The sequence below is a fragment of the Bos indicus x Bos taurus genome, chromosome 8 (assembly GCF_003369695.1).
Source record: "Bos indicus x Bos taurus breed Angus x Brahman F1 hybrid chromosome 8, Bos_hybrid_MaternalHap_v2.0, whole genome shotgun sequence".
Taxonomy (NCBI): Eukaryota; Metazoa; Chordata; class Mammalia; order Artiodactyla; family Bovidae; genus Bos; species Bos indicus x Bos taurus.
In genome coordinates, this window is record NC_040083.1 from 59,487,002 (window position 1) to 59,511,568 (window position 24,567).

Here is a 24,567-nt window from a genome sequence, read left to right on the forward strand (position 1 = left end):
TCACGACCTAATCACCTCTCAAAGGCCCCACCTACTAATGTTTGGGGGTTAGGATTTCAACATATGAATTTTGGAAGGACATGAACATAGCATTTACTAAGAAAAAACATCAGAGGAAAGGGGGATTCTTGGTAGATCAACTCAACAGAATTCTTGCTGAAAGCAGGCCAAGGTGATAAATACCAAGGACGGTCAGATATCAAGAGCGGAGAATTTCCAATAAACCGATTTAAAGGGATTCTTGCTTAAACTGGATTCTACAAGGACAAAGAGGGAAGCCCAAAGTCAAGCCTGGTCCAGGGCCGACTCAGAAGAACCTGACTAAATTTTTGGCCAGAGGAGACAGTCTTTGTTCCGTTCTAGACTTTACCAGGCTTCTTCATCCTGGCTATGCTGGGGTGCTTTTAAAAATATCAAGGCTGGGCACCACCCAACCCCTACTCCACCCTACCCGTGCTTCTGGATCAATTGGTCTCTGCTGAGGTCAGGCTTTAGTTTTGTCTTTCTATTTTTCCCAAGAGGTTGTACTGCGGTGTCAGACAGAGAATCGCTCCATTAGGCGACGGCGGATGCGCAGATGCACCTGCCTTCCACACGCCAGTTAAGCCGCGCGCGAGGGTATTCTAGGTTCCAGCACACCCCAGCCACTTAGCCGGCACCACCCCGAAGGGGCGGGGCCCAGGCCGCAGAAGGCGGGGCCACGGCTGAAGCTCAGCCGCTCCCCTCTCGGGAAAGCACTGCGCGTGACTCGCGGCGCTCAATGCAGAGGGAGCCAGGAGGTGGGCGATCACCCCCACTGGCCCAGAGGGCCGAACTACTGGCCATCCCAAGGGGCGGCAGGAGGGCAATTCAGATCGGACCATCGGCGCCACAGCTGCAGGGGAGGACCGGGCGTTACCAAGCTGTCTGAGAGAAGGGGGACGACTGCTTGTCACGGCTGCTACGCGACCCCTGCAGGGCGCGAGACGCTTCCGCTGCCTGCGCGATAGGACCACGCCGAGGCGAGAAACCAGGTAGGACGCGTCTTTGGGGCAGGCGAGATCCCGGAGATCCGCTGTCCTCGCGTTCCAAATGATCCCTTGGGAGAAAGGCCCTCAGTTTGCTCACCTATCCAGTCCTTAGCGCGCCCTCCCTTCCCTTCAGCCCTTCGCCCTCGTCCCGTCAGCCCCACCCTTCGGTCTTGCTTGACCCTCTGGACCAACCTCATCTTCAGTCCTATCCCTTCAGTTCCGCCATCCACTAAATCCTCAGTCACCCAGGACAAGCCATCCTTTGGGGCGTCACCTCAGGTCCACCCTAACCGTCTCCTCAAACTGTCCCTTCGAGACACCCCCTCAGCTTACTCGCGCCCAGGGGTCATCGTTGTCCCCACATCTCCTGTGACGGCCCTGGAGGAGCGCGCGTGGCCGCTCAGCACCCAACCCGGCGACTGCGGCGAGAGTCCTCTGCACGCCGGGTCCTTTGCACCCTCCGCCCCTTTGGCCCCTGGTTCCCACTTTGATGCCTGTTTGAGCCGGGCTGGGATCGCTCTCTCACATACAGTTTTACCTTGGGAAAACCTGTGGCCTGGCATTTTGCCAGCCCACTGCTACCGCTCTTACCTGCTGCAAAGGGTATCGTGATCCCGTTGCCCAGGGCTGCCTTGGGATGCCAGGCTGGCCCTGAGGACACCAGGGGGCTGCCCTGGAGGCAAGGACCGTACACGATTCATGTGTATCTCCAGTGCCCAGCACAGTGCCTGGCACATGGTAGACTCGGTAAATATTTGATGGGTGAGTGAATGAATGAAACCAATGCAGAGGCTGTGAGGCAGTGTTTCATGGGAAGACGTGTCACTAGTTACATGAATTGGGGGGAAAAACGAAGGGCGTCAGGGGATTACTTGCGGTGCTCATGGTGGGAGCATAAAACTGAACATACTCAGTCTCTCAGTTCATGCATCTAATTTCATTTACATAGAAGCTTCTTTTTATTAGCTGTTTTACCTTTATGTTTACCAAAAAGAAAAAATTAAGGTCCAAGCCTGCAGAAATTTTTATTGGTCAGTCCTTCAGTGGCTGCCCAGATAATCTTTAAAGAGCTTTACCCAGGTGACCCCCCTCCTCTTGCCCTAGAGACTAACTGCTCCCTCTAGGGAAGAATTGTGGAGGCTAGCCACATCCTTCAAACCTGATTCAGTGTACCTGATCAGCTGGTGCTTCAGGACAGGTTGGAAGAATGACCTCAGTTACTTTACCCTTTTAATTCTTGGATACCTCCCCTTCCCCTGCCTCCAATGGAGAGGGGAGACATCCCAGCCTGGCCTAGTGTGAGACTTATCAAAGATTCCTAAATACTACTATAGTATGATCAGGCCATATGAGCCATTTATATCTCAGTAGACCAGCATCAGGCAGGGATTACCACTATCTGAACAGTGTCAGTAATAAACAAGAACACAGGCCTTTTAAAGATGGGATTCTCAAAGAACAGAGAGCCTGAAATCTGTTTTTGTTGGTTCCTAAGAGGATGACATGAACAGATTCAATTTCCTGAAGCTAAGACAGGGTTCGGCGATCTCAATTTTGGCCCAGGGTCCATGGGGAAATAGATGATACTGCTGACTGATGAAACAATGGCTGGAAAGCTGCAGGAGTTTATAAGAAGTAGTTGCCTGACGACTAGAGGCATTATTGTCACTGGGGCTCAGAGTACTGTTGTTCAGTCACTGAGTCGTGTCTGACTCTGTGACCCCATGTACTGTAGCACACCAGTCTTCTCGGTCCTTCACTATCTCCCTGGGCTTGCTCAAACTCTTATCTTTTGAGTCAGTGATGCCATCCAACCACCTCATCCTCCGTGACCGCCTTCTCCTCTTGCCCTCAATCTTTCCCAGCATCAGGGTCTTTTCCAATGAGTCAGCTCTTCACATCAAGTGGCCAAAGTATTGGAGCTTCAGCATCAGTCCTTCCAATGAATATTCTGGGTTGATTTCCTTTAGGATTGACTGGTTTGATCTCATTGCTGTCCAAGGGACACTCAAGAGTCTACTCCAGCACCACAGTACGAAAGTGTCAATTCAGAGTATTGGTAGGTAAAAACTGTGACTGGAGTTTCTTGGGGGGCTCCGTGGAAATTAGTAATGGTAATGGTGTCAGGGAGTTGGGAGATCCCACCGCTGTCTCTGGTGTTCTGCTATGCCAGTCCCTCCTCACTCACATATGTGCTCATTTGTATTCGACTCTGCGTGTCCCTCCTACTGTATGGCTGTAGAGCATTCTCCGTCATTGTTTCTCTTCTGCTTTGAGCCAGGTCAAAATCTGATTTCCTCTGATTTTTATGTTAAGTGCCTAAGGTCCCTTTTTGAGGCCAGTCCTTCCTGACTGGAAGCTGGGTATGCTCTCACTCATTTCTAGCTTTGGTTTATCCTTCTCTACTTTTTCTTTCTCCCATTCTCTGACTTTGTAACTTTAGAAAGTAAGTCTTGGATCACAGATACTCAAAGCAGGAAGGGGCTCCTGAGCAGAATTAAGCATGGAGTTTAGAGACCAGTACTTTTAATTTTTTTTTTTTTTTTTTTTTGGTTAACCAATATGTTTTTTTTTGTTGGTTTTTTTTAGAAGCGGAGCTAAGAGAGTCTTCTTCCACTCCGCGCTAAGGATTCTGGGAACAAGGAAATAACGTGAGAGACCTGGTTAACCAATATGTTTTTAATCAGCTTTTCTACACTAGTCTGTCTAGGTCCCTGTTAAGACCTCAGTATCCCCAAAACACTCTGGATTATTTATTTTCTCTTCACTTCCAATATGGCAGAGCATTGCCAGATAAAATACAGGATGCCAAGTTAAATTTGAATTTCAGATAAATAACAGAGTATCCCGTGTTTTTATTTGCTTCCTGTATTTTTATTTGCTTCCCTAGTTCATGGGAAGGTTTATGTGTTCTATTTTTCTCTGTGCAACTTTAGGACAATAACTCATCGTTTTTTTCTGTTACTCATACACAATGACTGAGCACTTAGTAAAAGTCAGTTGACTGAGATGGCTCACTGACTGCATGTTAGGGTAAGGGCAGGCTCTGTAGAGATAGTCCGTTGATCAGTGTTGAGGTTACCCAGAAAACACTCACTCAAACATTGACATATGATATTATAGTTCCTGTCAAATGAGTCTGTCATGCAAAATGAGTGTATTGTTTTGAATGACCACATATAAACATTGCTCTGAGATTGACTTCAGGGGGTGAGGGTGGAGAATGGGATGCATTCTAATGAAAAGTTATAACTCATAGCAGAATCTCTCTGGTATTACATTTATTCTTTTTTACTTAAGTTGTGGTAAAATTTATATAACATGAAATTTACTATTTAAACAGTTCTTAAACATACAATTCAGTGTCATTAAGTACATTCACATTGTTGTTCAGTCATCACCACCATCTATCTCCAGAACTTTTATCTTCTCAGACTGAAACTGCATACTCGTTAACAATAACTCATTTCCTGTTCTCCCAGCCCCTGACAACCACCATTCTACTTTCTTTCTCTATGATTTGACTACTCTCGGTACTACGTGTAAATTAATCATACAATATTTGTCTCTTTGTGACTGGTTTATTTCACTTAACAAAATGTCTTCAAGGTTCATCCATGTGGTAGCTTGCATCCCAATTTCCTTCCTTTTTAGGGCTGAATAATATCCGTTGCAAGTATATATCACATTATTTTTATCCACATAAAAGCTTGGGTTGCTTCCACTTTTTAGCTATTGTGAATAAAACTGCTTTGAACATTGGTGTACAGATATGAGTCCCTGTTTTCAATTCCATTGGATATATATCCAGAAATGGAACTGCTGAATCATATGGTAATTTTACATTTAATTTTTTGAGGAACTGCCTTACCATTTTTCACAGTGGCTGTACCATTTTACTTTCCCACCAGCAATGTCAAGCATTCCAGTTTTTCCACAGATTTGCCAACACTTATTTTGTGTTTTGTTTTTTTAAATAATAGTCATCCTAATGGGTCTGAGGGCTTCCCTGGTGGCTCAGACGGTGAAGCGTCTGTCTGCAATGCTGGAGTCCCAGGTTCGATCCCTGGGTTCGGGAAGATCCCCTGGAGAAGGAAATGGCAACCCACTCCAGTACTCTTGCCTGGAAAATCTCATGGACAGAGGAGCCTGGTAGGCTACAGTCCATGGGGTCACAAAGAGTTGGACACTACTGAGCGACTTTACTTATTTTAATGGGTCTGAAGTGGTATCTCATTGTGGTTTTGATTTGCATTTTTCTAATGGCTTGTGATGTTTAGTATCTTTTCTTGTGCTTATTGGCTGTTTTTATATTTTCTTTGAAGAAAAGTCCATTAGAAATCCTTTGCCTGTTTTTAATTGGGTTATATCTTTCTATTGTTGAATTGTAAGAGTTCTTTATATATTTAGGATAGAAGTCCCTTATTATGATATTATGATTTGAAAATATGTTCTCCCATTTCATGGGGTTGCCTTTTCACTCTTTTGTGATTCTTTGATACACAAAAGTTTTTAAATTTTGATGAGGTCCTATTTACCTATTTTTTCTCTGTTTGTCTGTGCTCTTGGTGTAGCCAATAAATCATTGCCAAATTCAATTCTTCTTTATCCATTCATCTGTCATGAAGCTTTTTCCCTATGTTTTCTTCCAAGTTTTCTTGAATAGATTTATCTCTTATGGTTAGGTCTTGATCTATTTTGAGTTAAATTTTGTATGGAGTGTAAGATAAGGGCCCATTCTTTTGCATGTGGATATCCAATTTTCCTAACACCGTTTGTTGAAGACTGTCCTTTCCCCTTTGAATAGTGTTGCCATTCTTGTTGAGTATCAATTGACCAGAAATGCCAGGTTTATTTCTAGGCTCTCTATTTTTTTTTTTTTATTGAGGTATAGTTGAATTACAGTGTTCAGCAAAGTGACTTGGTTATACATATATATACTTTCTTTTTCATATTCTTTTCCATTGAATATAGTTCCGTGTGCTATACAGTAGGACCTTGTTGTTTATCCATTCTGTACATACCAGTTAGCATCTGCTAATCCCAAACTCCCAATCCACTCCTCCAACCCCCCACACCTTGGCAACCACCAGTCTATGCTCTATGCCCCTGATTTTGCTTCTGTTTCTTAGATTCATTTGTGTCATATTTTCAATTCCACATACAAGTGATATCATATGGTATTTGTCTTTGTCTTTCTGACTACTTCATTTAGTATGATAATCTCTAGTTGCATCCATGTTGTTGCAAATGGCATTATTGTGTTCTTTTTTATGACTGAGTAGTACTTCATGGCATCACTTGGATGGCATCACCAACTCAGTGGACGTGAGTTTGAGAAAACTCCAGGAGATAGTGAAGGACAGGGAAGACTGGTGTGCTGCAGTCCATGGGTCACAAAAAGCCAGACACAACTTAGCGACAGTGCTTCACAGTATATACACACCACATCTTCTTTACCCACTCATCCGTCAGTGGACATTTAGGCTGTTTCCGTGTCTTGGCTACTGTGAATGGTGCTGCTGTGAACATAGGAATGCATGTATCTTTTTGTGTTATAGTTTTGTCTGGGTATATGCCCAGGAGTGGGATTGCTAGATCGTTTCATGGGCTTCCCTGGTGGCTCAGACAGTAAAGAACCTGCCTGCAATGCAAAAGACCCAGGTTCGATCCTGGGTCAGAAAGATCCCCTGGAGAAGGAAATGGCAACCCACTCCAGTATTTTTGCCTGGGAAATCCCATGGACAGAGGAGCCTGGTGGGCTACGGTCCATGGGGTCGCAAACAGTCAGACACGACTGAGCGACTAACACTTTCAACTTTTGTGGTAATTCTATTTTTAGTTTTCTGAGGAACCTCCATACAGTTTTCCACCGTGACTGCACAGCTTACATTCCCATTAATGGTGTAGGAGGGTTCCTTTCACCATTTGTTAGCATTTGTTACTTGTAGACTAAAAAAAAAAAAATTTCAATGGTTGGTTTGTTTGGCTGCACCAGGTCTGTTACAGAATGTGATTTCATAGTTATGGCATGTGGGACCTAGTGCCTCAACCAGGGATTGAACCCTGGCACCCAGCATTGGGAGCATAGAATCTCGCCACTGGATCACCAGGGAAGTCCCCACCTTTAATGATGGCCATTCTGACCCTCATGAGGCAGTACCCTGCTCTTTTGATGACTGTAAGCTGTGTGGTAAGGAAGTATGACTCCTACAACTTTGTTCTGTTTTTCAACCTTTTTTTTAACTATTAAGGATCCCTTGTGATTTCATACAAATTTTAGAATGAATTTTTCTATTTCTGTAAAAATTACCATTAGGATTTTGAAAGGGATCTCACTGAATCTGTGGATTGCTTTGGGCAGTTGACATCTTTTCATTATTACAGAAAGAACACAGTATTAGTTGCTTAGTCATGTCCAACTCTTTGTGACCACATGGACTGTAGCCCACCAGGCTTCTCTGTCCATGGGGTTCTCCAGGCAGGAATACTGGAGTGGGTAGCCATTCCCTTCTCCAGGGGATCTTCCCAACCTAGGGATTGAACCTGAGTTTCCCTCATTGCAGGCAGATTGTTTACAATCTGAGTCACCAGGGAAGCCTCACATAAGATCTACCCTCTTAACAAATTTTAAGTTTACAATATATTGTTTATTGTAGGTATATTGTTTTACAGCATATCTTTAGAGCTTATTCATCTTGCTTGACTGAAACTTTATACGCAATGAACAACAACTCCCCATTTCCCTCCCCCCAATCAGCTGTCATTCTACTCTCTGATTCATGAATTTAACTATTTTAGATTCCTGATATAAGTGGAATTGGGCAGTATTTGTCATTCTGTGTCATTCTGTGATTTAGCCTATTTCACTTAGCATAATTTCCATCCGTATTGCAGGTGTTGCATATTGCAGGTGTTGACATCTTAACAATATTAAGTCTTACGATCCATGAACACATGATATCTTCCCACTTACTTCTTTAATTTCTTCCAGTAGCATTTTATAGTTTTCAGTGTACAAGCCTTTACCTTCTTGGTTAAGTTTATTCCTAAGTATTTTACTCTTTCTGATGCTGTTGTAAATGGAATTATTTTCTTAATTTCCTTTTCAGATTGTTCATTATTTTGTCTAGAAACACTAAACTGATTTTTAAAATTTCTTTCTCTCATCCTTATTTATTTTTAAAATATTTATTTATTTGGCTGCTCCAGGTCTCAGTTGCAACATGTGGCATCCTTAAGTTGCAGCTCTCAGACTCCTAGTTGTGGTATGTGGGATCCAGTTCCCTGGCTAGAGTTTGAACCCAGGTCCGCTGCATTGGTAGCACAGAGTCACCAAAGAAAAGTTAAGTTATAGTCTATATACTGTGTATAAAACAAAAGTGTGTAAGTAAAAGTATACATTTTAAAAGTTTTACCAAAATACCTAAATTAAAAAAAATTATTCTTGATACTTAAAGCAGAAAATTGCTGTTCTCTGGAATTCTTGGAAGATGAGACTTTGAGCTCTGAAATGTATGCTGTTTTTGGCTTCTTGTGTGAGATCCTGTGGTCAAGGATGACAAGTTGATAACTGGGTGGAGAGGGAAAAAGAGTCAGCCAACTTCTGGCTAGATTTAGTTATTTTAGGATCCAAAGTTTATACTTAAGTTTATCTTAGGATCCTAAAATCTATATTTAACTTGTTTATCTGTTTTTATACTTTTGTACTTCCTTTCTTCTCTTATATAATTATTTTAAGAACGAAAATAGAACCTTATATATAGTGTCCTTAGGGAAAAAATAGAAAATCGGTTTTTACCCATGTTCAGGTAAAAGAAAGATCAGAATATTCCTAAAGTCAGTATAGATAGGATTCAGAAGACCCCAAGGGAAAAAGCAAAAACTCAGATGGGAGAGTTGGGAACCCACTCCTGATCCCATTCATCTGAGAGTTGTTTCACTTCCAAATGTTATTTTCTTGTTATCTTAAGGATAACAAGGATCTGTTTATTTAAAGATACAGCCAGGGACTTCCCTGGTGGTCCAGTGTTTAAGAATCCATCTTACAATGCAGGGGATGTGGGTTTGATCCCTGGTTGGGGAACTAAGCCCACACCCCACAGCTACTGAAGCGTCACACTCTGGAGCCCTAGAGCCACAACTAAAAAGAAGCCTGAGCACTGCAAAAAAAGATCCTGCATGTACCACAACTAAACGTGAAGCAGCCAAATAAATAAATTTTTTTTAAAAAGATACAGCCAAACTGTTATCAGACCAACCTAATCTCTGAAGGTTCTAGATAGCTAGAGTTTTTCTGCGAGGCTAATCATTTCCTTTTAAATATCCTCCAAATTAGGGTCCCCAACCTCCAGGATCTAATGTCTGATCTGAGGTGGAGCTGATGTAATAACAATAGAAATAAAATGCACAATAAATATAATGCTCTGGAATCACCCTGAAACCACAGCCACCACCCCATCCCCCGGGTCCATGGAAAGACTGTCTTCCATGAAACTGGTCTCTGGTGCCAGAAAGGTTGGGAACCACCTTTTGATCTCCTGCTCCAAAAGGATAGTAATTTAAACATTTCTGTCTCACTTATATATTACTGTTTAACAAACATTCCACAACTTAGTGGCTTACAACAATGACTGATTGTATCCAGTTTTGTGAATTGGCTAAGGGGTTTTTCACAGTTCCAAAAGATGAGTTCTTGAAATGTTTTGAATAGGAGCATTGCTGGGTGAATTGTCTCCCAAGGAGATTACTTTGAAGGACTTCTCTTATTTGGTGGGAGAGGGCCATTCTGCTTCTATTCAAAACATTTCCAGAACCCATCTTTTGGAACTGCAAAAAAACCCTTAGCCAGCTCACAAAACTGTGAGATATAATCAGTCATTGTTGTAAGCCACTAAGTTGTGGAATGTTTGTTATACAGTAATATATACATGAGACAGCAATGTTTAAATTACTGTTTTTTGGAACAGCAGTCCCCAATCTTTTACTCCTTAGATAGTGTAATGTCAGGTTCAGTTTATAGGCTGGTTTATGTGATATGCTTAGCCTCACATCCAACACAGCAACTTGCAACATTATTAGTTTATTCATCCCTAATGATAGTGGTTGGAGAAGGGAGTCCTGGAAGCAGGACCACCTGCCCATTATGCATCGTGAGTCCTTTTGACAGCCAGGTGGTGGTGATAGACAGTTAACAAGGAGCAGTAACAGCTCCTTAAGCTATGGCTTTTTATTGGGTTGTTGAGAACATGTAGTAGAGAATAGAAATTTTCAAAATGTTTTTTAGAGGGGAGATCTTTGTTCAAGTATATTCCACAGATAAGTGGACACAAAAAGGTAAAGGCTGAGCTGTTTTGGTTGAAGGCAAGGGGTTGGGAGAAGTAGAGTCTAACCTGTTCATCTCTCCTTCCTTCCCTCTCTACCCCATTCACTTCCCTTTCATTGTCAATGGAAGGGCTCTGTAAAGCACACTTTAAGCCAGTCACGGTGACTACTGAGTTTTGCCTACTGAGTCATGACTCCAAAGTGGAAAGAGGTTGAAAGAAGTGAAGATCCCATCATCTTCAGCTGATCACCTGCCAGTAACCAATCATGGTTTGACAGAAATATAGCCAAAATATTTACTGCATACATACCTAAATTCCTATGTGAAACACTTAGCCTTAATTTAATGAGCTGTCTGGAACCAGGAATGAATTATAGATTCCTTTTACCCTTTGATCCAAGACCTATGCTAATTTGTCAACCTTTTTTAGTCCAAATCCAAGAAAATATTTTCTAGCCATAACTTCTAGTTTGTAGTATGGAAAAAGTTTGTTTTTAGAATATTTTATAATAATGTATATGCTTTAAATATATATATATACACATTGAACATTGGATGGGCTCTGTACCTCCCTCCCTTTGCATACTATTAGCCTCTTTGCTTAATTTCCTCTAGATATGTGTTAATTCTTAAACTTGAGGCTGCATAAAAATCACCTGTCACTCCTGAAGTTCTGATTCAGTAAGTCCAACCCTTTACCAGTCTAATAAATTCCAAGGAGAGGCTGATTCTACTGGTCCATAGACTACACTTTGAGTAGAACTACTGTTAGACCCAAACTCTAGTCTCAGCTTCTTGATAAGTGGTTCTCAGATTTAATCAACATAAAGGTTTTGGTTTTGATTTTGAAAGAAATGAAAAGACTCTAATGCATAAGCCCTGGGAATCAAAGGCCAAATAGTGCCACTAAGAGTGTGATTTATGGCATATCATCTCCACAGTGTTTTCTTCCTTTAGAGATTAGGTTTATAAACCTATTACTCATTTAAGATTAAGAGATTGTGGAGAATACAGTCCAAAGAAATGCTATTCACTGCTCAGATTTTAACCTAGAAAATGTTTAAACTTAACTGTGTTTTTATGGAGACAAACGAAATGAAGGATACTATGATATTTTCCTTTGAAACAAATAAATCTTGTCTATTTTGTTTAAAAATATTTTCTGAGAAAGTGTTTGTCTCTTTCTGTAATTAAAGGTGAAATATATTTTCACTGTTGAAAATCTAGAAAAATACAGACAAGTATAAAATGACAACATATAATCCAACAGTTTTTGGAAACCAAATTTTTAATAGTTGGGTAACAAATCCATTGTTTGAATTTACCATAATTTACTTAACACAAATGTTAGACATTTGAGGTTTCTAAAAATAGCTTTCTCTTTTCTGAAAAATGTTCAGATTAATAACCTTATAAAAAAATCTTTGATAATTTCTTTAGTATAGAATTCTGGAGGTGGAGTTAGAGGATTTGAATATTTTTAAGACTGGATATATATATACATTTTCCCCCAACCTCAATATGAGGGTACCCAAATATGCTCATGGAAGACTTGACTCATTAGAAAAGACTCTGATGCTAGGAGGGATTGGGGGCAGGAGGAAAAGGGGACGACAGAGGATGAGATGGCTGGATGGCATCACTGACTCGATGGACCTGAGTCTGAGTAAACTCCGGGAGTTGGTGATGGACAGGGAGGCCTGACGTGCTGCGATTCATGGGGTCGCAAAGAGTTGGACACGACTGAGCGACTGAACTGAACTGAACTGAAATATGCTTTTATTGACAAAATGTGAAAACGCCTGTTTTAGTTGTCTTCACCAGGATTAACTATTACTGTTTTGTTTGATAATTGATGAATTTAAAGCAATATTTTAATAGTGTTTTAAATCTTATTGTATGCTTATTAGCTATATTCTGTTCCCTCTTCTATGGAATGTTTGCTCATATCCTGCCCATTTTCCTATTATGATCTTAGTTTTAAGGGAATAAGTCAGTCACAGAAGGACAAATACTGCATGATTCCATTTGTATGAGGAATCTAAAATAGTCAAAGTCATAGATATAGGAAAAAGAATAGAGGTTGCCAGGAGCTGGGGGTGGGGGAAATGAGATGCTGTTCAACTGGTATAGTTTGAGTTATGCAAGATGAATAAGTTCTAGAGATCTGCTGTACGTTATGCTTATGGTTAGCAATATTGCCTGTATACTTTAAAATTTTTTAAGTGAATAGAAATATAGAAAATTTGAGCACCTAACTACTCCTCAAGGATATTGCTTCATCGTTTAATTCCTCTCTTTCTAAATCTTCAATGTCAGTGGAGACAAAGTTACAAAAAAGAAAAGAAAGAGTAAATGTGTATTTCCCAGAACTAAAGAAGAGTCTCCAAATCAAAAGGGCCCACTGAGTGCCCAGCACAACCAATAGAAATACCATACCCTAGGGCAACTCGTCATGAAAATTTAGAACATTAGGGATATAGAGAAATTTTAAACCAGTGTTCTTTTTTAAAAGTTTACATACAAGCATCAGAAATCAGAATGGCACTGTACTCAACAAGAATGAAATCTAATTAGTAAGCAGTGAGCAGTGTTTTCAGATTCATGAGAGGAATTGATTTCTAACCTAGGGTTTTATGCTCAGCCAAATTATCAACAGTAAGAGTTTAAAATATATACTTTCAGATACTCATTACAAAAATATTCCTACTATGTATCCTTTCTTAGAAAGCTATTACAGAATATGCTTCAGCAAAATGAGAATATAAACAAGAAAGAAGAAATCATGAGATCTAGGGCATGGGATCACAGGGCAACTAAGAGAAGAGAGGCAAAGAAAATTCCTAGGATGAGGATAAAGAGATGTCCAGCATGATAGTGGTGTTGTAAACCATAGAGGAGAGTCAGTTCAAATGTATCAGGAGAACAGAAAGTTCCAGAAGGATTATGGTCCAGGAAAAAAAAAAAAAAGGAACTATGTTTGACTGTTTGGAAAATTAGATTGAGAGCAATTTTTACAGTTCTGCTAGAGAATTTGGGAAGAATTAGGGATAAATATATAGAAAACTAAACTAAAGAGAATCATGTATTAAAGTTACAACCCATCATTTCATGGCAAATAGATGGGGAAACAATGGAAACCGTGACAGACTTTATTTTCTTGGGCTCCAAAATCACTGCAGATGGTGACTGCAGCCATGAAATTAAAAGACGCCTGCTCCTTGGAAGAAAAGCTATGACCAATCTAGACAGCATATTATAAAGGAGAGACATTATTTTACCTACAAAGGTCCATATAGTCAAAGCTATGATTTTTCCAGTAGTTATGTATGGATGTGAGAGCTGGACAGGAGAAAAGTGAGTGAGTGAGTGAGTGAGTGAAAGATGTTCAGTTCAGTCGCTCAGTCGTGTCCGACTCTTTGCGAGCCCATGAATCGCAGCACACCAGGCCTCCTTGTCCATCACCAACTCCTGGAGTTCACTCAGATTCACGTCTATTGAGTCAGTAATGCCATCCAGCCATCTCATCCTCTGTCATCCCCTTCTCCTCCTGCCCCTAATCCCTCCTAGCATCAGAGTCTTTTCCAATGAGTCAACTCTTCTCATGAGGTGGCCAAAGTATTGGAGTTTCATATTTAGCATCATTCCTTCCAAAGAACACCCAGGGCTGATCTCCTTTAGGATGGACTAGTTGGATCTCCTTGCAGTCCAAGGGACTCTCAAGAGTCTTCTCCAACACCACAGTTCAAAACCATCAATTCTTCAGTGCTCAGCTTTCTTCATAGTCCAACTCTCACATCCATATATGACCACTGGAAAAACCATAGCCTTGACTAGACGGACCTTTGTTGGCAAAGTAATGTCTCTGCTTTTCAATATGCTATCTAGATTGGTTATAACTTTCCTTCCAAGGAGTAAGCGTCTTTTAATTTCATGGCTGCAATCACCATCTGAAGTGATTTTGGAGCCCAAAAAAATAGTCTGACACTGTTTCCACTGTTTCCCCATCTATTTGCCATGAAGTGATGGGACCAAATGCCATGATCTCCATTTTCTGAATGTTGAGCTTTAAGCCAACTTTTTCACTCTCCTCTTTCACTTTCATCAAGAGGCTTTTTAGTTCCTCTTCACTTTCTGCCATAAGGATGGTGTCATCTGCATATCTGAGGTTATTGATATTTCTCCCGGCAATCTTGATTCCAGCTTGTGTTTCTTCCAGCCCAGCGTTTCTCATGATGTACTCTGCATATAAGTTAAATAAGCAGGGTGACAATATACAGCCTTGACGTACTCCTTTTCCTACTTGGAACCAGTCTGTTGTTCCATGTCCAGTTCTAACTGTTGCTTCCTGACCTGCATATAGGTTTCTCAAGAGGCAGGTCAGGTGGTCTGGTATTCCCATCTCTTGAAGAATTTTCCACAGTTTATTGTCATCCACACAGTCAAAGACTTTGGCGTAGTCAATAAAGCAGAAATAGATGCTTTTCTGGAACTCTCTTGCTTTTTCGATGATCCAGCGGATGTTGGCAATTTGATCTCTGGTTCCTCTGCCTTTTCTAAATCCAGCTTGAACATCTGGAATTTCACGGTTCATGTACTGCTGAAGCCTGGCTTGGAGAATTTTGAGCATTACTTTACTAGTGTGTGAGATGAGTGCAATTGTGTGCTAGTTTGAGCATTCTTTGGCATTGCCTTTCTTTGGAATTGGAATGAAAACTGACCTTTTCCAGTCCTGTGGCCACTGCTGAGTTTTCCAAATTTGCTGGCATATTGAGTGCAGCACTTTCACAGCATCATCTTTCGGGATTTGGAATAGCTCAACTGGAATCCCATCACCTCCACTAGCTTTGTTCGGTGATGCTTTCTAAGGCCCACTTGACTTCACATTCCAGGATGTCTGGCTCTAGGTCAGTGATCACACCATCATGATTATCTGGGTCGTGAAGATCTTTTTTGTACAGTTCTTCTGTGTATTCTTGTCACCTCTTCTTAATATCTTCTGCTTCTGTTAGGTCCGTACCATTTCTGTCCTTTATCGAGCCCATCTTTTCATGAAAAGTTCCCTTGGTATCTCTAATTTTCTTGAAGAGATCTCTAGTCTTTCCCATTCTGTTGCGAAAGATGCTCAGTTGTGTTCAACTCCTTGTGACTCCATGGACAGCAAAAAAGGCTGAGCACCGAAGAATTGATGCCTTCAAACTGTGGTGCTGGAGAAGACTCTTGAGAGTCCCTTGGACAGCAAGGAGGTCAAAGCAGTCAATCCTAAAGAAAATCAACCCTGAATATTCCTTAGAAGGACTGATGCTGAAGCTGAACTGCAAATACTTTGGTCACCTGATGCAAAGAGCTGACTTATGAGAAATGACCCTGATGCTGGGAAGATTGAAGGCAAGAGAAGAAGGGAACGGAGGATGAGATGGTCGAATGGCATCACTGACTCAGTAGACATGAGTTTGAGCAAACTCCAGGAGATCAAGGACACGGAAGCCTGGCAGGCTGCAGTCCACGGGGTTGCAAAGAGTCGGACATGACTAAGCAACTGAGCAACAACAAATAGACTCTTATTTGCTATACCAAGTCATAGCAAACACTGGATATTAATTAAATCAGAAAGTGTGAGAAAGGTGGATGTAGGAAGTAAAAAAAGAATGTTTAAAATTAAGAAATAATTAATATGCATGTGATTTATAAACATGAACATAAATGCCAGATGAGACTGCTAAAAGATTTGAAAGTAGTGGAAAATGACACAGAGATAGAAGGGGATTGGAGCTGTGGATTTCTATTATTGGTCAGAAGCTTTATAGGACAATGAATACTGGAGTGGGTAGCCTTTTCCTTCTCTATGGGATCTTCCCAACCCAGGGATCTAACCCAGGTGTCCTGAATTGCAGGTGGATTCTGTACCAGCTGAGCCACAAGGGAAGCCCTTTCACTTTTAACTTTGTAACCATGTGCATATATTAATTTGATAAGGTCTTTACTTTTTAAAATAAATCCCCTGACACCACATCAGCCTCTGGGTAGTGACTGTCTTTACTGTAACAGCCAACCTTTGTTGACCACCCAACCAATCTGCTTGATTTTCCATTCACTTTTGCACCCTCTGCAGTCTAATTTCATTTCCACTAACCACTCCCCTGAAATTGTTTATGTCAAGGTCATCAGTGGACTCCTGGTTGCCAAATATGATGGACACTTTCAACGACTCTGTTTTCTTTCAGTTTGTCTAAGACACCAACCACTGTCTTGCCTCAGGGCCTTTCACACATGTCATTCCCTCTGCCTGGAATGTTGTCCCCACCTTTTCACCTGTTTAACTTCCTTTCAGCTAACCTTTCAAGGCTCAACATGTAATTACAGAGAGGCCTTCACAATTTACCAGAAAGGCCTTCCCTGACCTCTTAATCACATCTGTCATCAGTCTTAATCAGACCTTCTTAATACTCTGCACTTTATTTTCAAGGCATTTATCACATTTCATAATTGTATTTTTATTTATGTGATTGTTTGCTTTCCTCCACTAGATTGTAAGCTTCCTGAGGGCAGGGATAATATCTATTTTGTTTACCACTGTATTCCTAGCAATAGTCTATTCCTAGCCAATAGGAATCTTTGCCCAAAGATTGAATAATAGTCCTCGAAAGAGGTATTTCAGGAGGACCTAGAAGTAGAGCACTGATTTTAGGAATTAAAAGAAAGGATAGATTAGAGAGGCTTTTCTACAGCAGAAGCTACGGGACTTGGATAGGGTCTCCTGGGGTACATGTTTGGAAATAATTAGACCTTTTAAGTAGAATCTTGTCAGCCCATGAATTTATGTAGAGGACTCACCTTCACTGTCTTCTGCTAATGTAATTCAGGTAGTCATGTACCTGTATTCACTGGGTAGGAAAATCTTGATTCATAGATAAATTGCATATTCACACTGACTTTCTCTGTATATTATCTTGTGATGTTTCCTGAGATTGAGTCACTTTCCAGCTTCTAGGGGACAAAGAATAGAGCCATAGGGTTAAAGATTTTGAGGTGGTATGCCTGTTGAAAGGTACTGGGTATGACAGTGACAAGATTCTCTGCTGTGAATTGGTAAATTGAATAGTAGTGCAGCCTCAGAAGTCAATGGGAAGGATTTAGATTCAAGGAAAGGAGACATTCCTGATTCACATTCATTATAATTATTTACTGAGCCTTCAGTTCAGTCAGTTCAGTCACTCAGTTGTGTCCGACTCTTTGCGACCCCATGAAGCGCAGCACCCAGGCCTCCCTATCCATCACCAACTCCCAGAGTCCACCCAAACCCGTGTCCATTGAGTCGGTGATGCCATCCAACTATCTCATCCTCTTTCATCCCCTTCTCCTCCTGCCCTCAATCCCTCCCAGCATCAAGGTCTTTTTAAATGAGTCAGCTCTTCGCATCAGGTGGCCAAAGTTTTGGAGTTTCAGCTTCAACATCAGTCCTTCCAATAAACACCCAGGACTGATCTCCTTTAGGATAGACTGATTGGATCTCCTTGCAGTCCAAGGGACTCTCAAGAGTCTTCTCCAACACCACAGTTCAAAAGCATCAATTCTTCGGCGCTCAGCTTTCTTCATAGTCCAACTCTCACATCCATACATGACCACTGGAAAAACCATAGCCTTGAATAGATGGACCTTTGTTGACAAAGTAACATCTCTGCTTTTTAATATGCTGTCTAGGTTAGACATAACTTTCCTTCCAAGGAGTAAGCATCTTTTAATTTCATGGCTGCAGTCACCATCTGCAGTGATTTTGGAGCCCAGAAAAATAAAGTCAGCCACTGTTTCCATTGTTTCCCCATCTATTTGCCATAAAGTGATAGGACTGGATGCCATGATCTTCGTTTTCTGAATGTTGAGCTTTAAGCCAACTTTTTCACTCTCCTCTTTCACTTTCATCAAGAGGCTATCACTTTCTGCCATAAGGGTGGTGTCATCTGCTGCTGCTGCTGCTAAGTCACTTCAGTCATGTCCGACTCTGTGTGACCCCATAGACGGCAGCCCACCAGGCTCCCCCATCCCTGGGATTCTCCAGGCAAGAACACTGGAGTGGGTTGCCATTTCCTTCTCCAATGCATGAAAGTGAAAAGTGAAAGGGAAGTTGCTCAGTCGTGTCTGACTCTTCGAGACCCCATGGACTGCAGCCTACCAGGCTCCTCCGTCCATAGGATTTTCCAGACAAGAGTACTGGAGTGGGGTGCCATCACCTTCTCCAGTGTCATCTGAGTCTTCACTAAATGCCAATCATTGTTCCACATGTTTTCTATATCTTTTAACTTCCACCAGCACCCTGTAAGAGGAGGTATTATTAGCCCCATGTACAGGTGAAGAAAGTGAGGGGAGTCAAATAATTTGCCTTTAAACTTTTTCATGATGGCCATTCTGACGTGCACTCATCTTCTCCTGCAAGAACACCAAAATCACAACTAGCTGCCGAACAGCCATCAACAGGAGAATGTTGGATCCCACCAGAATTAGTCCTTAGAGGCAGAGTTATATACCAGCCGTTTCTTAGCTCCCTTCCAAGTGGCACAGTGGTAAAGAATCTGCCTGCCAATTCAGGAGACACAAGATACATGGGTTCGATCCCTGGGTTGGGAAGATCCCCTGGAGGAGTAAATGGCAACCACTCCAATATTCTTGCCTGGAAAATTCCATGGACAGAAGAGCCTGGCAGGCTACAGTCCATGGGGTCACAAAGAGTCGGACGTGACTAAGCATGTGCACAAGGTCAAGGTCTCTGTTGACCAGAAAGAAAAGTGCTTGGCCTAAAGCTGGAGAGAGCAAATCAGAGTTCAGTTTCTTCATTATAAATGAACAGCAGTTTCTTAGTTGAAGTGAGTTGTTATGCCTTAAACAAGTGTTTGATGTAAATAGGGACTGAACTCCTGCAGAATGAATGGGAATAAAAATGGGGCTCAACTGAGAGCAAGTTATTGATAGATTCTAGTGACTACTTGGGAGAGGGCAATGGCAACCCACTCCAGTGTTCTTGCCTGGAGAATCCCATGGACGGAGGAGCCTGGCTGCCATCTATGGGGTCGCACAGAGTCGGACACGACTGAATCGACTTAGCAGCCGCAGTAGATGACACCACCCTTATGGCAGAAAGTGAAGAACTAAACAGCAGCAGCAGTGACTACTTGAAGGGCCAGAGTTTTCAACCAAAACACATAACTTTGGTTGACAATTCAGTATAAACTGGTCCCTGATTTAATAAATATGCTAGCCTCCTTCCATGGACAGAGATGGCTTTTATGGAATAACTGTGTATCCTTTGAATATAGCACATTCCAAAGGCCTACTTCATAGTTTGTGTGGTCATAATTATTTAGTTGTTTATTTAGTCTCCCCAGGCGAACTTATAAGCACTATATGAAGGCCAGCCCCGGATCTGCTTTGTTCACATAGTCTGGTGCCTTGAAATTCATAGATGCTCGGTTCATGTTTATTGGCTTATTCATCTTGTTCTTGGGCAAGACTGGCATCTGAGGTTCTCAGGGCCACAAACAAATTCTATACATCTGCCCAAAGCAGGGGAGGAAGGCCTCCCAGAGCCTTGTTGTGCTTCTGGGGTGAGCTATTAGACTCCCTAGGTTCTGCCTCGTTTGGGTGGAGCCTCAAAGACTTGATGCCACTGGTCTTAGCAGTGGGGCTCTGGTTTTAGTAGTGGGGCTCATCTTTGTTCTGAGATGTTAACTGTAAACAAATTGTGCTATTTCCTGTCCCCTGGGGAACTCAAAGGGGCCACAATTGAGGGGCAGTGACAGCACAAGAGTTACAGTGTTCTCTGCTGGAACCTCCCTATTGCTAGCCAGAGATGGCTCCAATATAGGCTAGCCAGTCAGGAAATTCCAAACTCTTTTCCTGAACTCTAAACAGCTAGAGGAATCTCTCCAGCTGGAGTTGGAAAAGCTCCCAGTGAGGAGAGCTGAGTCTTACGTAACTTTTATGGACTGACCATTTTTAGGAAAAAACAAACAGTTTCTCAGCTAGTGCTGGACTTTTTGAGGCACATCCTGCATTCTTTCCTGGAGGCTCAGCCTCTCACAAAACAGAGTTGAAGACTGGTGAGGTTCAACGGGGATGGATGACACGAGACAGAGAGAGTACACCTGTTGGACATTCTGGCTGGAATGTGCAATTTTGGTTCTCATGGTGCAGCTCCCACTAGCAGTGAAGGGAGTGCGGTGTTGGGGTGCAGGGAGAGGAGCCATACCTGGGGATACTCTCCCTGCACATTCCAGAGGCCAGCCACTACCAGCTCTGTCCACTCAGCACCCCACATCCCACTAGGGAGGAGTAGAACTTAGTGTGTATAAATACATCCAAAATTGTAATGAACCAAATTCTGCTCTGGAAAAAGAAATTTTCCCAATTTACTTTGGTAAAGATTCAGTTCCTCCTTAGTTCAGTTCAGTGAACATTATAAACCATGTGCCAGACTCTGCTGCTGCTGCTAAGTCGCTTCAGTCGTGTCCAACTCTGTGCGATCCCAGAGAGGGCAGCCCACCAGGCTCCCCCGTCCCTGGGATTCTCCAGGCAAGAACACTGGAGTGGGTTGCCATTTCCTTCTAGGCTAGGTTAAATGACTGCAAAGATGAGTAAGACCATTTCTGTCCTTAACATGCAATCAAGGGAGGAGAGAAAATGTATATAAACAGTTATAATATACTTCCTTGCCATATAGTCCTGTGTTTTTTATGTATTTCTTTTATTCTTAACTCTCTTATAAAGGTAACCATCAGTTTTATGTCTACTTGTGAACTTAGGGGGCTGCTTTATTGACTGTGCCAAAGCCTTTGACTGTGTGGATCACAATAAACTGTGGAAAATTCTTTAAGAGATGGGAATACCAGACCACCTGACCTGCCTCTTGAGAAACCTATATGCAGGTCAGGAAGCAACAGTTAGAACTGGACATGGAACAACAGACTGGTTCCAAGTAGGAAAAGGAGTACGTCAAGGCTGTATATTGTCACCCTGCTTATTTAACTTATATGCAGAGTACATCATGAGAAACGCTGGGCCGGAAGAAACACAAGCTGGAATCAAGATTGCCGGGAGAAATATCAATAACCTCAGATATGCAGATGACACCATCCTTATGGCAGAAAGTGAAGAGGAACTAAAAAGCCTCTTGATGAAAGTGAAAGAGGAGAGTGAAAAAGTTGGCTTAAAGCTCAACATGCAGAAAACGAAGATCATGGCATCCGGTCCCATCACTTCATGGGAAATAGATGGGGAAACAGGGGAAATAGTGTCAGACTTTATTTTTTTGGGCTCCAAAATCACTTCAGATGGTGATTGCAGCCATGAAATTAAAAGACGCTTACTCCTCGGAAGGAAAGTTATGACCAACCTTGAGAGTATATTTGAAAAGCAGAGACATTACTTTGCCAACAAAGGTTCGTCTAGTCAAGGCTATGGTTTTTCCAGTGGTTATGTATGGATGTGAGAATTGGACTATGAAGAAAGCTGAGCACTGAAGAATTAATGCTTTTGAACTGTGGTGTTGGAGAAGACTCTTGAGAGTCCCTTGGACTTCGAGGAGATCCAACCAGTCCATCCTAAAGGAGATCAGTCCTAGGTGTTCATTGGAAGGACTGATGCTGAAGCTGAAACTCCAAAACTTTGGCCACCTTATGCGAAGAGTAGACTCATTGGAAAAGACTCTGATGCTGGGAGGGATTGGGGGCAGGAGGAGAAGGGAACGACAGAGGATGAGATGGCTAGATGGCATCACCAACTCGATGGACAGGAGTTTGAGTGAACTCTGGGAGTTGGTGATGGACAGGGAGGCCTGGCGTGCTGTGATGCATGGGGTCACAAAGAGTTGGACACGACTGAGTGACTGAACTGAACTGAACTGAATTTATGATAAACAAAAATACAAGAAAATCTCCCTTTTTCAGGTGTGACCAGTTATATTTCTAAATTATACGTGAAATAGGCAGGCACAACTTTAAAGAATATTCTTATATTAATTGTTCTTATTTCCATAATTTTCTCAAGCTGAGATGAGGCATTTTAGAATTTTGAATGTAACTTGAATCTTTCAAAATAACAAATAGCTTTCTCACTGAATTAGGATTTGCCTTAGACAAGGATTTGCCTGTACCTTTTGCTTTTTCTCTCAAATGAAGTATTAGGCAGACATCTAGCACAGCAGTAGCTTGGTAGACTATTATTGTTGTTGTTTAGTCGCTAAGTTATGTCTGACTTTTGCCACCCCATGAACTGTAGCATGCCAGGCTTCCCTGTCCTTCACTATCTCCTAGAGTTTGCTCAAACTCATGTCCATAGAGTCAGTGGTGCCATCCAACCATCTCATCTTCTGTCGCCCCCTTCTCCTCCTGCCCTCAATCTTTCCCAACATCAGGGTCCTTTCCAATGAGTCAGCTCTTCACATCAGGTGAGATAATAAATATCACATAGATAGGAAATAATGGCTACTGTCATTGTAAGTATTATTCTTTAGCTACAGGTCATCCCCTTCTAGTCTATGTTGTGTGGTAAGGTAGTGAAAGGGCAAGTCACTCAGTCGTGTCCAACTCTTTGCGACCCCATGGACTATACAGTCTGTGGAATTCTCTAGGCCAGAATACTGGAGTGGGTAGCCTGTCCCTTCTCCAGGGGATCTTCTCAACCCAGGGACCAAACCCCAGTTTTCCACATTGCAGGCGGATTCTTTACCAGCTGAGCCACAAGGGAAACCCAAGAATACTGAGTGGGTAGCCTATCCCTTCTCCAGCATAACTCTGGTAATTCCTGACTCTGCACATTGTCCTTATGTTGCTTTTATAGTAGTTTAAGCCCTGTTTACAAAGCTATTTTAACTATTAGTAAAGGAGCCTAGATTTACAGCTCTATGTCTTTACTTAAAATAAGCTCACTTCTCTCCTCATGCCTTTCACCCATATTTACTATATCCAAACTCATCTGACTGTTGATAGTTCCTTTGCTATCTACAACCATGCCACATATAGAAAAGGGAGGGATAGGTAAGAGAGAAGGACTTGAGACCCAGGTCAGTTCAAGTGTGGGTTTGGAACCTGGGGAGCAGGAGAAGAAGAAAAGAAAAAGGCCTGGTAGAGGCATGGGATGGTATTATTAAATAGAAATAGAAAGATAAAGGCTGTTTATGGCTCAGTCTGCACTCCAGAATGATAATGCAATAAGCTAAATTCCACAGATGTTTTTGAAGCACTTTATATGAAGGGAATTAGCCAGTCTGTCAGCTCCAATACAAATAAACTCAGAATTCTTCCTTCACATTCCTCAGTGGCTCCTTAGAGGGGAGCTGCCTCTGAAATATATGCAACAACCATGTGGGAAGAGGAAAGAGGATCCCTAGGCAGGCCCAGCAGAGTCAGAATTTTGAGAAACAGACTTTGAATAGAGAGGCCTTTAAAGTCCAGAATAGAAATCAGCAAATTATGGTCCATGCCAGAATAACTTTATAAGGTTTTACATTTACACTGAGAATGGTTTTTACATTTTTAAAGAATTGTTTTTTAAAAAAAGGAAGAAGGGAGTATATAGCAGAACTTTATGGCCACAAAGCCTAAGTAGTAACTGTCTGGCCCTTTACAGACAGCGTTTGCTGAAAGGAGGGTTTTCTGAAAGCTCACCAGAAGCTGGAGGATGCAGGAAAATCTATTTTGAACCCTAGGGTAGGCACTTGCAGAAAAAAAAGGTACCAGCATCAATGACGAATAAATTTCTATTTCTACTTTCCAAAAGTGCTGGGGACCTAGCAAACTAATGATTGCTGGGCCAGAAAGAGAGAAGCCTTGTACTGGGTTTAGAATACACTATTGCCTTTGTTCTAACGGAGCAGCGGAATATATCCTTTCATTGACACTGCTTTATCAGGCCTTTAGATGGAGCAAGTGGGTGAGTAGAGGCATTTCTTTCTGTTTGCAATTTTCTACTTTCTCTATTACACATTAGTGGAAATTAATAGCTTGTATCTAGGGAAGCAGATTCCTGACTGTTTCAACTGTTCCTCAAGCCAGTGGTAGGGATTATATGCCTGAAAGAAAAGAACTCTACCTCCAAGTACAGGCCAGGTTCACTTCCCAACATGGCCACTGTGACCCAGAAGAATAAAAATATGCAAGACCAGGCCTCTCTACTATATGCATGAGTGACAGTCACAGTTTTAAAATACTTTGGTCCAAAGAATTTATAGCATTTAAATTTCTT

General features: G+C 41.9%; 1 protein-coding gene across 4 annotated transcripts in view; it reads left to right on the forward strand.

The window, feature by feature from the left end:
* The first annotated feature begins 685 nt into the window (after nt 1–685).
* The window catches only part of RUSC2 (RUN and SH3 domain containing 2), a 61,904-nt gene continuing 38,022 nt past the window's right edge, over nt 686–24,567 (forward strand). The window contains exon 1 of one of the 4 annotated variants that reach the window (XM_027549593.1): nt 686–1,013. The gene's annotated coding sequence lies outside the window, so the exon portion shown is untranslated. The remainder of the gene's footprint in view (nt 1,014–24,567) is intronic. The other 3 variants (XM_027549591.1, XM_027549594.1, XM_027549596.1) reach the window with 3 other exon arrangements.